This window comes from Patella vulgata, chromosome 5, assembly GCF_932274485.2.
Source record: "Patella vulgata chromosome 5, xgPatVulg1.2, whole genome shotgun sequence".
NCBI classification, from domain to species: Eukaryota; Metazoa; Mollusca; class Gastropoda; family Patellidae; genus Patella; species Patella vulgata.
This window is the reverse complement of record NC_065883.2, coordinates 46997349-47009556: the sequence shown is the minus strand read 5'-3', so window position 1 is coordinate 47009556 and position 12208 is coordinate 46997349.

Sequence of the window (12208 nt, the reverse complement as noted above, 5' to 3'; positions counted from 1 at the left end):
GTTAGAAATTCACAGTATCAAGAGGAGAGAGAGAGAGAAATGGGGTTTAACGTCCACTCGACATAAACTAGGTCATTTCGGGACTAACATATGGTTTTTATTTTTATTTCAATAATTCGCTTGCGCATAGGGGTCTTTAGCAGTGGGAGGAAACCAGAGGACCCGGAGAAAACCCACGAGGTTGGACAGGCGACCCTACTCCTTGTCACGTACAACCGGGGATTCTAAACCACGTCAGTCGACTCAATGACAGACTTTATAATACAGAGTATCAAGAGGAAGATTTAATAAGAATAATTTATTCATCATAGTTTTATAAAGTTTTGATAAATTAGATATTTTCAAGGACAAATCAGTTGTCAGTAATCTGTGACACTGCACAAGAATTCTCAATGCTAGATCAAAAAAAAGCTGTCTCCAACATTGTCGAGGGTCATGTGATTGGCTGATTCATTAACATTAAAGGGACATGTTTCTGATAAGATTTATACCACGATTTCAACATTGGAAGTTTTGAGGTTTTGTATGTAAATTTAAGACGCCTGTTTTGTATGGAATTATTTTATTACCAAGACACCTATACATTACATGGCATTGTAACATACTTACCTTTTTCAAGAAATACCAAGACACCTGCTTTGTTAAGAACTAAGAAGATACTCTTACAGAGAACTAAAGATACCTATCAAGCCCGAAATTATAAGACCTTGATATTCATAGAATTAAATTCGCATCAAGTTCAAGTTATCTACCTGGTGATTTTCATTTAAAGATACCAAGAATTTCTAGGGAATTTCACATACTTCAAGCTATGATATAAAGTTTCAAGATCAAGATGACATCAAATCCTAAATATCCTATAGAAGTAGCAATAGTTGATGGAGAAGAAAAGAAAGATCAAGAAGATAAAAGATCAAGAGTTTCACATGGTCCTTTGGTCAAATCCAAATACTCAAAACACTCTGTTGCTAGTTCAACTAGATCGGAAATGGTTAAAAAAGCAACCCTCATAGAAACTGAAATGAAATTTCATCAACTTAAAATTGACAAGGAAGCTGAAATTAAAAGATTGCAAGCTGAAAAAGAAGCTGAAATTGAAAGATCTCAGTAAGATTTAGAGAAACTGCAAATGCTAGAAGAATTATCGAAAACATAAGTCTGTAATTGAATTTATAGATAGAGAAGAAGAATGTAATATGTCTGTTGTCATGGATTCAACTTTGCCGTATGTAAATGGTGGGCCTGCTGATAAAGATTTAATGGATAGTTATTTAGAAACACAAGTCAAAGTACAGTCAACCTTTACCCCAACCACCAGAAGTTTGACAAGATAATAGCCTTACAGAGTTTGCCAATCAACCTTTACCCACATTACTAGAAGTTCAACAAGATAATAGCCTTACAAAGCTTTTCAATCTTATGTCAAAAAGATGGGATAGTGATTCATTGCCCAAACCTGAACCGGAAGTGTTTCAAGGGGATTTAATACAATATCCCATATGGATCAAATCATATGAAACTTTTGTGGAAAGTAGAATAACCACAACTGCTGGTAGATTGTATTATTTAGGCAGATATACTGGTGGGGATGCCAAGGATGCTATACTTGGTTTTCTACAACAGGATACTGAAGACACTTATCAAAGTGCCAGGGATAGATTTGATGACAGATATGGAGACCATTTCAAAGCTGGTGATGCCTACAAAAGAAAATTGAGAGATTGGCCAAGAATTTCGTCATAGGATGGACCTGGATTAATAAAATTCTCAGATTTTCTTCAGCACCGTAAAACAGCCATGCAACAAAATGAATATTTAACCAGCGGCTGCCAGGCAGGATACGCCCACATTTTCGAGAGATGGATAGAAAACAAGCTAAAACGAAAGTGATTTTTCCTACAATCAAGGGCCATAATTCAGGCAATTACAATTCGATATGCGCAAATATCGAAAAGAAACCAAGATCTTTGGGTTATAAACTTACATTTCAAGTTTCAACAAAATCGGATAAAAATTGTGACCTCTATTGGGTCCACAACCTTGATATACCATATTTTTACGCAATTTGAGAACGAGGGGCGACCATTTTGTCTGTCAGTTTTGGGCGGATTTTCATGAAATTCTAACTCAGCCGTCCTTAGGGTGTAACGGTGATATAATAATACGTTTTTTTAGATCAGATAAAAATTATGACCTCTATAGGGTCCACCTCCACAAGCTAAAAACGCGATTTTTCGTACAATCAGGAGCCATAATTCAGGAAGTTACGTTCCGATATGCGCAAATATCAAAAGGAACTGAGATCTTTGGGTTATAAACTTACATTTCAAGTTTCAACAAAATCGGAAAAAAAATTGTGACCTCTATAGGGTCCACAACCTTGATATACCATATTTTTACACTATTTGAGAACGAAGGGCGGACATTTTATCTGTCAGTAAGTTACGGTCCGATATGCACGAATATCGAAAGGAACCGAGATCTTAGGGTGATAACCTATATTTCAAGTTTCATTGAAATCGGATAAAAATTGTGACCTGTAGACTGTTCACAAACAATTGTGGACGGACGGACAGGGGCGACGACAATATACAGCCACATGAAAATGTGGGCGTATAAAAATCTTGAATGATCCTGAGGAAAGTAAAAGGATATTAAGAAAATTACCAAACCATATCGTTGGGAGATGGGGTTGGTTAGTCGATGATTACATAGCAGGAGAGGGTAGAAATAAGAGTAACCATGAAATAGTAGAAAAGAAAATGGAAGACATTATCCCAAGTTTGCTGTATTATGTAATTTTATAGAGAAAGAGGTCAGAATAGCATGTAATCTGGTGATGACCACAATGTACCAAAAGGATTCTGAAGATAAAGTCTTTTAGATACAGAGATAGAAGTGTAAGATATAGTGATAAAGAACTAGATAAAAGGCCACATCAGTCTAGAAGAAATCATAGTTTTGCATCATCTACCATACCCACACAATCATCTACATCAAAGACCACCACATTTACAAGTGATGAAACTGAATTAAAAAAAACTGTGGAAGATAAGAAATCGTCACAACCCAAGAAACCTTATTATCACTATTGTAAAGAGCAACCCGATATGTGCACCTGTGAGAAGTTCCTCAAACTTCCATTGCCAGAAAGAAGAAATTTATTGTACCAAAAGGGTGTCTGTAATGGTTGCCTTTTTTATGGTCACACTCGGAAAGACTGCAGAATAAGGAAGACTTATCAGAATTGTAAACTCAATCACCCCACTTGTCTACATGACAAAGAACTGTATCAGAAGTAAAGGAGAAACCGGAAGCTAGCTATGTCTCAACCTGTATCAAGGGATTTGGAGATTGCTTAGATGTTTCATCACAAATTGTTCCTGTTAAAGTTTACCACACCGATTTCAGAGAAAGACAAGAAATAGCATATGCTCTTATAGATGAACAGTCTGATGCTTGTTTTATGATAGAATTCCTTGCTGACTCATTAAAGATAACTGGTATACCTGTGGACTTAAAAGTATCAACCATTACTGGTGAAAATTTAATTCAAAGTCAGAAATACCAGCAGAGAAGAAATACCAGCCAGAAAAGAGCAAATACCAAGATTAGAATCTTGTAAGAAATGGGATCATTTCCAAAGAATCTTGTGAAGACTGATGCCCTATCGTGATGATATCAAAATTGCTCTATTGATAGGTTTAAACTGTCAACAGCCCAAAGTTGCGAAGAACGACCAATTTGTATTCCGGACTACAGTTAAAGAGCTAATTACTCGAGTCAACGATATGTTTAATTTAGACTTCATAGAGGAAGATGAAGACTGTACAAGTTTATCTTGGGAAGACAAGAGGTTTATTAAGATAGCTCAAGAGAATATTAAACATAAAGATAATGGTCATTATGAATTAACCTTACCATTCAAGAAAGATAGTGTAATTTTACCAGATGGGCAATTCCACGGTTAAGGGGACATAACAGTCAAAAATAAAAAATCGTAAATACGCCCCGTTCAACAAACCAAACAATTCACCGCTGTATATAAACAAAAAATCCAACCACCCACCCAGTATACTCAAAAACATTCCAGATGCCATCAACAAACGTCTAAATGAAATATCGAGTGACAAAGAAACATTCGACAAGGCTGCGCCCCTATACCAAACGGCATTGAATAACAGCAGATACGATCATCAACTCACCTATTCCCCAAGCATACCAGAAAACTACAACAACAGACCCCGTAAATGACAAAGAAATGTAATTTGGTTCAATCCACCATACAGCCTAAACGTACAGACAAATGTCGGTAAAACTTTCCTTAAAATATTAGACGAGGAATTCCCAATCACAAATAAACTTCACAAAATATTCAACCGAAATACCGTCAAAATTAGCTATTGTACAATGAATAATATTCAACAGAGCTTCAACAACCACAATAAATCAATCCTGGCTAAAAGTGACGCATACTCAAATAACGAAAAATGTAATTGTAGAAATCGCGACAGTTGCCCCTTACCAAAAAAGTGTTTGACAGAGTGAGTAATATACCAAGCGACAGTCTCCGCTAACAACAAACCAGAAGAAACCTATGTAGGCCTCACGGAGGGCCCTTTTAAAACTAGATTTAATAACCACACTTATTCTTTTAGAAACACTAAGCTGAAAAACTGCACGGAATTGAGTAAATACATATGGAAACTTAAAGACGATAATATAAATTACAGCATCACATGGAAAATTTTAAAGAATTCCAAACCATACAGCCCCTCCACAAATAGATGCAACTTATGCATATGGGAGAAATACTTCATTATTTGCAAACCAGAACTTGCCTCCTTAAATAGAAGAAATGAGCTTGTTTCTACATGCAGGCATCTTCATAAATATTTACTGCAGAACTTTAAACTATAGCACATCATTTTGTTGTATTTATTGCTTTATATTCTAAGTAACTAAAGTATGTTTTTATAATTGCCTTGTTCCGCCAGTTAACCTTAATGCAAATTGTGTCAATAGGCCATACCCTATAAACTACATTACTAAATTTACTAGTCGACAATATTTAAAGCTTGGTTCATCTAAGACACAGGTTTTAGATAATTCAGTAATATCTTTCCTAAATAATTTGTTATGTTTTGTTGTATACTGTTGACGTCACGCCCGTCAACCGTTGTTACCATGCCTCGTGTAATCAAACTTCATTTGTATTTTTCTTCTGATGAGTGTGGAGTACCGCATAAAACTTTAAGTAAAGAACTTATAGATTTCATATTTTTAATTATTTATATTCGCTCTGGATTTATTCATCGAGCACTCTGCGTTTAGCCTATGCACACTATTTGGATTATAATATATATATATATATATATATATATATTTAAAAAAAAAAAAAAAAAAATGCAGTAAGGTTAACTACCTTCTCTATTATGAATTAAAAATTATGTGCATAAGGTTTACTCAGGTTAGGAATGTCAATGTATGTTTAAAAGAATATTCGCCTTAAAGTCTGATAGTACAGTTGTGTTTTTAATTGAGGTAGGTAGATGATTTCAGAGACAAGGTCCAATGTATTTTAAACTATTTTTATATATTGATTTATTAGGTTGAGGAATATTAAATCGACGATTAATATTGGTATAAGGTGTATTTTTAAAAACGAGAATATTAGTTAAGTAGTTTGGGCATTTTTTATGAACTAATTTGAAAAGTAAGATGTATTTATTGAAGGTGAACCGATTTTGAATGGTTAAAATATTTAGTGGTTTATCATTAATTAATTTAAAAGCCAATTTTTGCACATGCTGTAAGTAATTTAAGGATGTTTTACTACAGGTAAAATGGCCAAAATATGTGACTGAAAATGGCCAAAATAGAATAATTTTAACAAGTTTGACGGAAGAAGTGATTTTATCTTTTTCAGTTGATACAATTTTTTATTTAGTGTTTTACAAATGTATTCAGTATGTTTATTCCAAGAAAAATTTCTATCAATGATTACACCTAAAAGTTTAAATTCAGAAACATTTTCAATTTGATTACTATTGATTTGAATGTCAAGTTTATTTAATGGATTTTTAAGTTGATAGTTTGTAGCTATTAACATTGATTTAGTTTTTGATTCATTGATAATCATAGCATTATTTTGGCACCATTGTAATATTTTATTGGTTTCCAATTGGAGTTTATTATTAAGAGATGTTATATCCGGAGAAGAGGTATAAATGGTGGTGTCATCTGCAAACAGATCGGAATTTACGGAAAGAGAAAAAGGTAAAGAGATTAAAAAGTAAAGGTCCAAGGATTGATCCTTGGGGTACACCGGAAATTATATTTTGAAATGAAGATTTATTTTGTCCAATTGATATACACTGTTTTCGATTATTAACCCACTTAACATTGATGGTTAGATTTACGTAAAGTTTACGTCATTATGGTTAGATTTTGGTTAGCGTCCGATAATGGTAAAATTCTTTGGTTAAATTTACGTTACTTTTACGTCATAATGGTTATGGTTACTTTTACGTCAGAAAATGACGTAAATGTAACGTAAACTTTATGACGGATTACTAACCAATTTTTTTCCCTTTGAATACTTCTTGATTAAATAACATTACAAGTGTGTGCACATTCTAACAATTGATATATAGTCGGAATTCAGACATAATAATTATATATGTATTATTGGTTATAATTCTAACGTTAATCTAACGTAAATTTTACATCAGGTTTCTAACCGTTAGTTTATGGTTAGTTTTCTGACGTAAATCTAACGTTAGTTTTCTGACGTAAATCTAACGTTAGTTTTCTGACGTAAATCTAACGTTAGTTTTCTGACGTAAATCTAACGTTAGTTTTCTGACGTAAATCTAACGTTAGTTTTCTGACGTAAATCTAACGTTAGTTTTCTAACATAAATCTAACGTTAGTTTTCTAACATAAACCTGATATTAGTTGTAAAACGTAAAACAAATGTCAGTTTAATGTCATGATACTAACAATTAAGGGCCTGACAAGACAGCTGTCTAGTCATTAAAATGGGACAAAAATGGGTAAGACCCTGGCTCGCTAGCCTGGAGGTCGGGTGTTCGATCCCTGCATTGGCCGAGAAAGTTCATCCAGATTTCCGGCGTTTTTTCCCCTTGTCAGTGATGCAGGACGAAGAGCCTGACAAGGACAGCTGTCTAGTTGTTCAGATGGGATAAAAAAAAAAACGAGGTCCCGTGTACACATTGGCATGCATGTAAAAGATCCCTTGACAGTTGGAATTCGATATAAGAGTAGGCCGTAGTGCCACTGTCGGGGCAAAATTCCCCTCATAACACACTGTATGGTGTATGGCCATCTTCATTAGCCCAGTTCGGAGCAGAACAGTTGGACGTTAAACCCCATTTCATTTCATTACATTTTATATCCATTTCTAAGTGGGGGATCACGTGGCTAAGTGGGTAAGACGCTAGCTCGCTAGCCTGGAGGTCGGGTGTTCGATCCCTGCATTGGCCGAGAAAGTTCATCCAGATTTTCCAGCGTGGTTCTCCCTTGTCAGTGATGCAGGACAGAGGGGCTGACAAGGAAAGCTGTCTAGTCGTTCGGATGGGACGAAAAACCGAGGTCCCGTGTACACATTGGCGTGCACGTAAAAGATCCCTTGGCAGTTGGAATTCGATATAAGAGTAGGCCTTAGTGCCGCTGTCCGGGCAAAATTTCCCTCATAGCACACTGTATGGCGTATGCCTGTCTTCATTAGCCCAGGTTAGGAGCAGAAAAGTAGGACGTTAAACTCCATTTCATTTCATTTCATTTCATTTCTAAGTGCCCAAGAATAGAGATCTAGCTCCTTTAATAGTTGCGAACTGTAGGTGACACACAAAGAGAAAACGAATGAATGAATGATCTACTCTCATTTCAAATTCCAAATGTCAAGGGTTCTTTTACGTGCACACCCACGTGATGGACTAGACACTGTTTTTTTGAGGTCCTCTGTCCTACACCACTACTAACAAAGGGAACTTTCTCGACCAACATGGGGATCACGTTGGCTAAGTGAGTAAGACGCTGACTCGCTAGCCTGGAGGTCGGGTGTTCGATCCCTGCATTGGCTGAGAAAGTTCATCCAGATTTTCCTGCGTGTTTTCCCCTTGTCAGTGATACAGGACGGAGGGCCGGACAAGAACAGCTGTCTAGTCAGGGATGAAAAACTGAGGTCACGTGTACACACAGGAGTGCACATGAAAGATCCCTTGGTAGTTGGAACTTGATATAAGAGTAGGCCATAGCGCAGCTGCCTGGGCAAAATTTCCTTCATAGAATACTGTATGGCGTATGCTCGTCTTCATTAGCTCAGTTTAGGAGCAGAACAGTAGGACATTAAACCCGATTTCATTTCATTTTTCTCGACCAACACGGAAATTGAACCCCTCATTTGCTAGCCAGTGTGTTACTAATTACTAGAGAGAGAGAGAGAAATGGGGTTTAACGTCTACTCGACACAAACTAGGTCATTTCGGGACTAACATATAGTTTAATTTTTATTTACATAATTCGCTTGCGCGTAGGGGTCTTTAGCAGTGGGAGAAAACCGGAGGTTGGACAAGCGACCCTACTCCTTGTCACGTACAACCGGGGATTCGAAACCACGACAGTCAACTCAATGATAGACTTTATGATACAGCGCCCGCACGCTAACCATTCAGCCATCCAACCCCCCCCCCGTTACAAATTACTAAGTTTGTGAAATGTAGGTTTTTCCTCATGTAGATTTGTCCTGATGAAATCGGTTTATTGTCCTACTGTTCTGCTCCGACTGGGCTAATGAAGACAGGTACATACCATACAATGTGCAATGAGGGAAATTTTGCCCCAGCAGCGGCACTATGGCCTACTAATATCGAATCCAACTGCCAAGGAATCTTTTCGTGCAAGCCAATGTATACATGGTACCTCGGTTTTTTGTCCCATCTGAGTGACTAGACTACTGTCCTTGTTCCTGCACCTCTGACAAGGGGAAACCATGTCGGAAAATCCTGATGAACTTCCTCCACCAATGCAGGGATCGAACACGTGCTCTGGATTATCGAGCCAGCATCTTACGCACTTAGCCACCGTGGCTTTATCAAAATTAGTAATGAAGATGTGCTATGACAGAAATTTTGCCTGGACAGCAGCATTACCGCACTTACTAATAAAGATGTGCTAGGAAAGACATTTTGCCTGGAGAGCAGCATTTCCGCATATAGTCATTACCAATAGGTGCACTAATCCGTGCATTCACTAGTCCACTAGTCTGACTCTATAAAATACTATAAATATGAGTATTAAAGAAACCCAGTAGATATGGTGACTGATATCACCCTTCGTAAGGCGATAACCCAACATCACGGCATTTTAACCCGAAATCACAACATTTTAACCATTATAGCATATGCCCTTCTTCATTAGAGCACTTGGAATAAAATAGTAGGATGTTCAAACCCCATTTAAAATTCATTTTCATACTTTTCTGCACCAGTCGGACTATTGAAGATAGTCATACGCAATGCAGAGTGCTATGACGGAAATTTTCTATGGACTGTGGCAGGGCGGAGGATCTGGCAAGGGATAAGGTATAGTTGTTCGGGTCATACGAAAAATCAAGTCCTCATGTACATATTGGCATGCACGTAAAAGACACTCCGACAGTTGTAATTCAATATCAGAGTAGGCCATATAGTGCCGCTATCCGTGCAAAGTTTCCGTCATAGTACACTGTATATAGTGTATGCCTGTCTTCATTAGCTCACTCAGAGCTTAAATCAATGTGTGTTGTTAATGTCATTTAAAATGGCGGCTGTCTACATATACAATAGGCGTTTTTGTGAACCGATTAGATTAGACCGATTAGCTATTATACGCATTTGTGAACCAAGTTGATTATGCTAATCGTTACATTTGTGAGACGATTTAACTCAACTGATTAGGCAAATCGACCTAATCGTCCCAGGAGGTGTTTAGGCGATTAGATTTGACGTTTTCAAAATGGCGGAATGTTCGACATCGTAAGTAATTTTTAATGCTTATTGTTGTTTTTCTCCATAAAAAATGTTTTTTTAAAACGCATTTGATGTGTTTAAAGTAGCTAAGTCTCTAACTCAATATCATCCAAAATCTTCAACATTGAAAACACGATTTATTTGTCAAATTATATCAACATTCATGTTGTGATCTTAACGGGAAAAGATGGGCTTTTGATATCCAATATTTTAGACAAAATAAACATTTTACCATTGGTACACGAATCGTGTACCATAATGCGCTTCAGCCCTAGTTGTATCAAGAGACTCGAGGGACGAGGCTAGACACATTGCACCAAATCAAACGGCGTATGTAAACTGGAATAACCAGACGCTAGAAATTTGCACTCGCTTGAGACTGCTGGCTTATTTCGCCGAACATAACGGATTTGAAATTGGAGTAAAAACGGAAACCATTGAATGTAAATCAGTTTATATACATTCATACTACAGTATTATATGCATTGCGACCCACTTTTGTCAATTTCTAGGTCCCAAATGTTAGCGATTTAGCTCCTTTAATGTTAACTTTATAGTCCACAAGAATGTTAGATCACCTCTGGCTCTAAGCAATTTTAGGCCCTCTGGGTGCCAGCAGTGTCACTGTAATCTGTAGGTAACTTGGACTACACGTGAAACACACGCCCCCTCGTCATGTTACCAGAGACAATTTTTTTTCTGATCGGTGTCCGTGGTGGCAGCCATCTTACCAAATCGTAATTATCAAATTTCACATTTGTGGACCTTAGCTAATCAAATCGAAATCATACCAAATCGTACTAGCAAATCAAAACCTAATCTAATCGACTCACAAAAACGCCTAATATATAAAATAGGTCATGAGTCGATTGGTGCCGTTTTTTTATTTCGAATTTAAAAGTTCAACACTTAATTATACAAGTTGTAAAACCATATAAAAATAAAGGTTGGACCAAGACTAGTTCCATTTTTTTAAGTTATGAATCTGAAAAATAGATAATATAGAGCGAAGCTCTACAGCATCGCGCGAAGCGCGGTGCTTGAGCAAAGCTCTTTTCCGGTAACACAGGAGCGTAATTGAAAATGTTACCCACAGACTGTTGATTAAGAAAAAATTCAGACCGAAACCGGATACACTGGAGAAAACAGGCAATGCGCATGTCAACTTACCAAATCTCGTCCAAGCAAGATTACGCGCCTCATAGAACTATTTCTATGATGCGTCTAATCAATGACGTCACATATTTTTTACGTCAATGAAAATAATTCTCACACTTTTTTGTTCTTTTTTTTAAAAACAAAATTAATGTATAAAATTTAGATCTAAATAAAAATCAATTTTGAAAAACTAAATTATTTAACATTTTTTGTATCACTTGAGAAAATTAATTATGAAGGTTTTATATTTGACAATAATCAGCTTCGCTCTACTCAGGCAATGCCTGTTACATATTAATGACCCAGTCAATTAACATAGAGATCTACTCTAGCTAAAAAAAGTCCATATATTTATCGTCTCTCGATAAAAGACCTATCTCTGAAAATTAAAATTCCCCGATTTGATTATTCTTTTAATATAACATAATTATGTAACCTCATATAAAATATGGTAGAGCGTATACAAACAAATTATATGAATAGATTCGTTATCAGAAATATTACAGGCCTTTCAAACGAACAGCCGCCATTTTTAGAACTACATAGATGTAAAAATATATTTTTATCGACTCGGGCAAGGTCAAGGTCACGATCTGTTCACGGTTGATGATTGTGTTTAAATCGGTTTATATCATATTATTTCTATTCACATTACAATATTTTTTTTATAGGTTACGGTTATTGTTGTTATTTATCTAAATTGCTTCAATTATTTATTAAATATTTTTTGTTTGTTCGTTTGACCGGAACGTACGGAATTCTGGGATTTAAAATGGCGGCATAATGTAATTATTATTTTTCCCAAAGAAGAAATGATGCCGTGATTTAAAGTTAAATAAAGCTATTCCACACATACACACACGATTTTGGATTCAGCAAAGTAAAGTTGAAGGTAAGTGCACTTTTTATGCGAACTTCCGTAGATAGTATACCGATAGATCTAATGTTGATAAAAAAAATAATCTGGCCGTGGAAAAAGTTTGCACGCAACTTTGTATATCAGACAGTCAGTATTT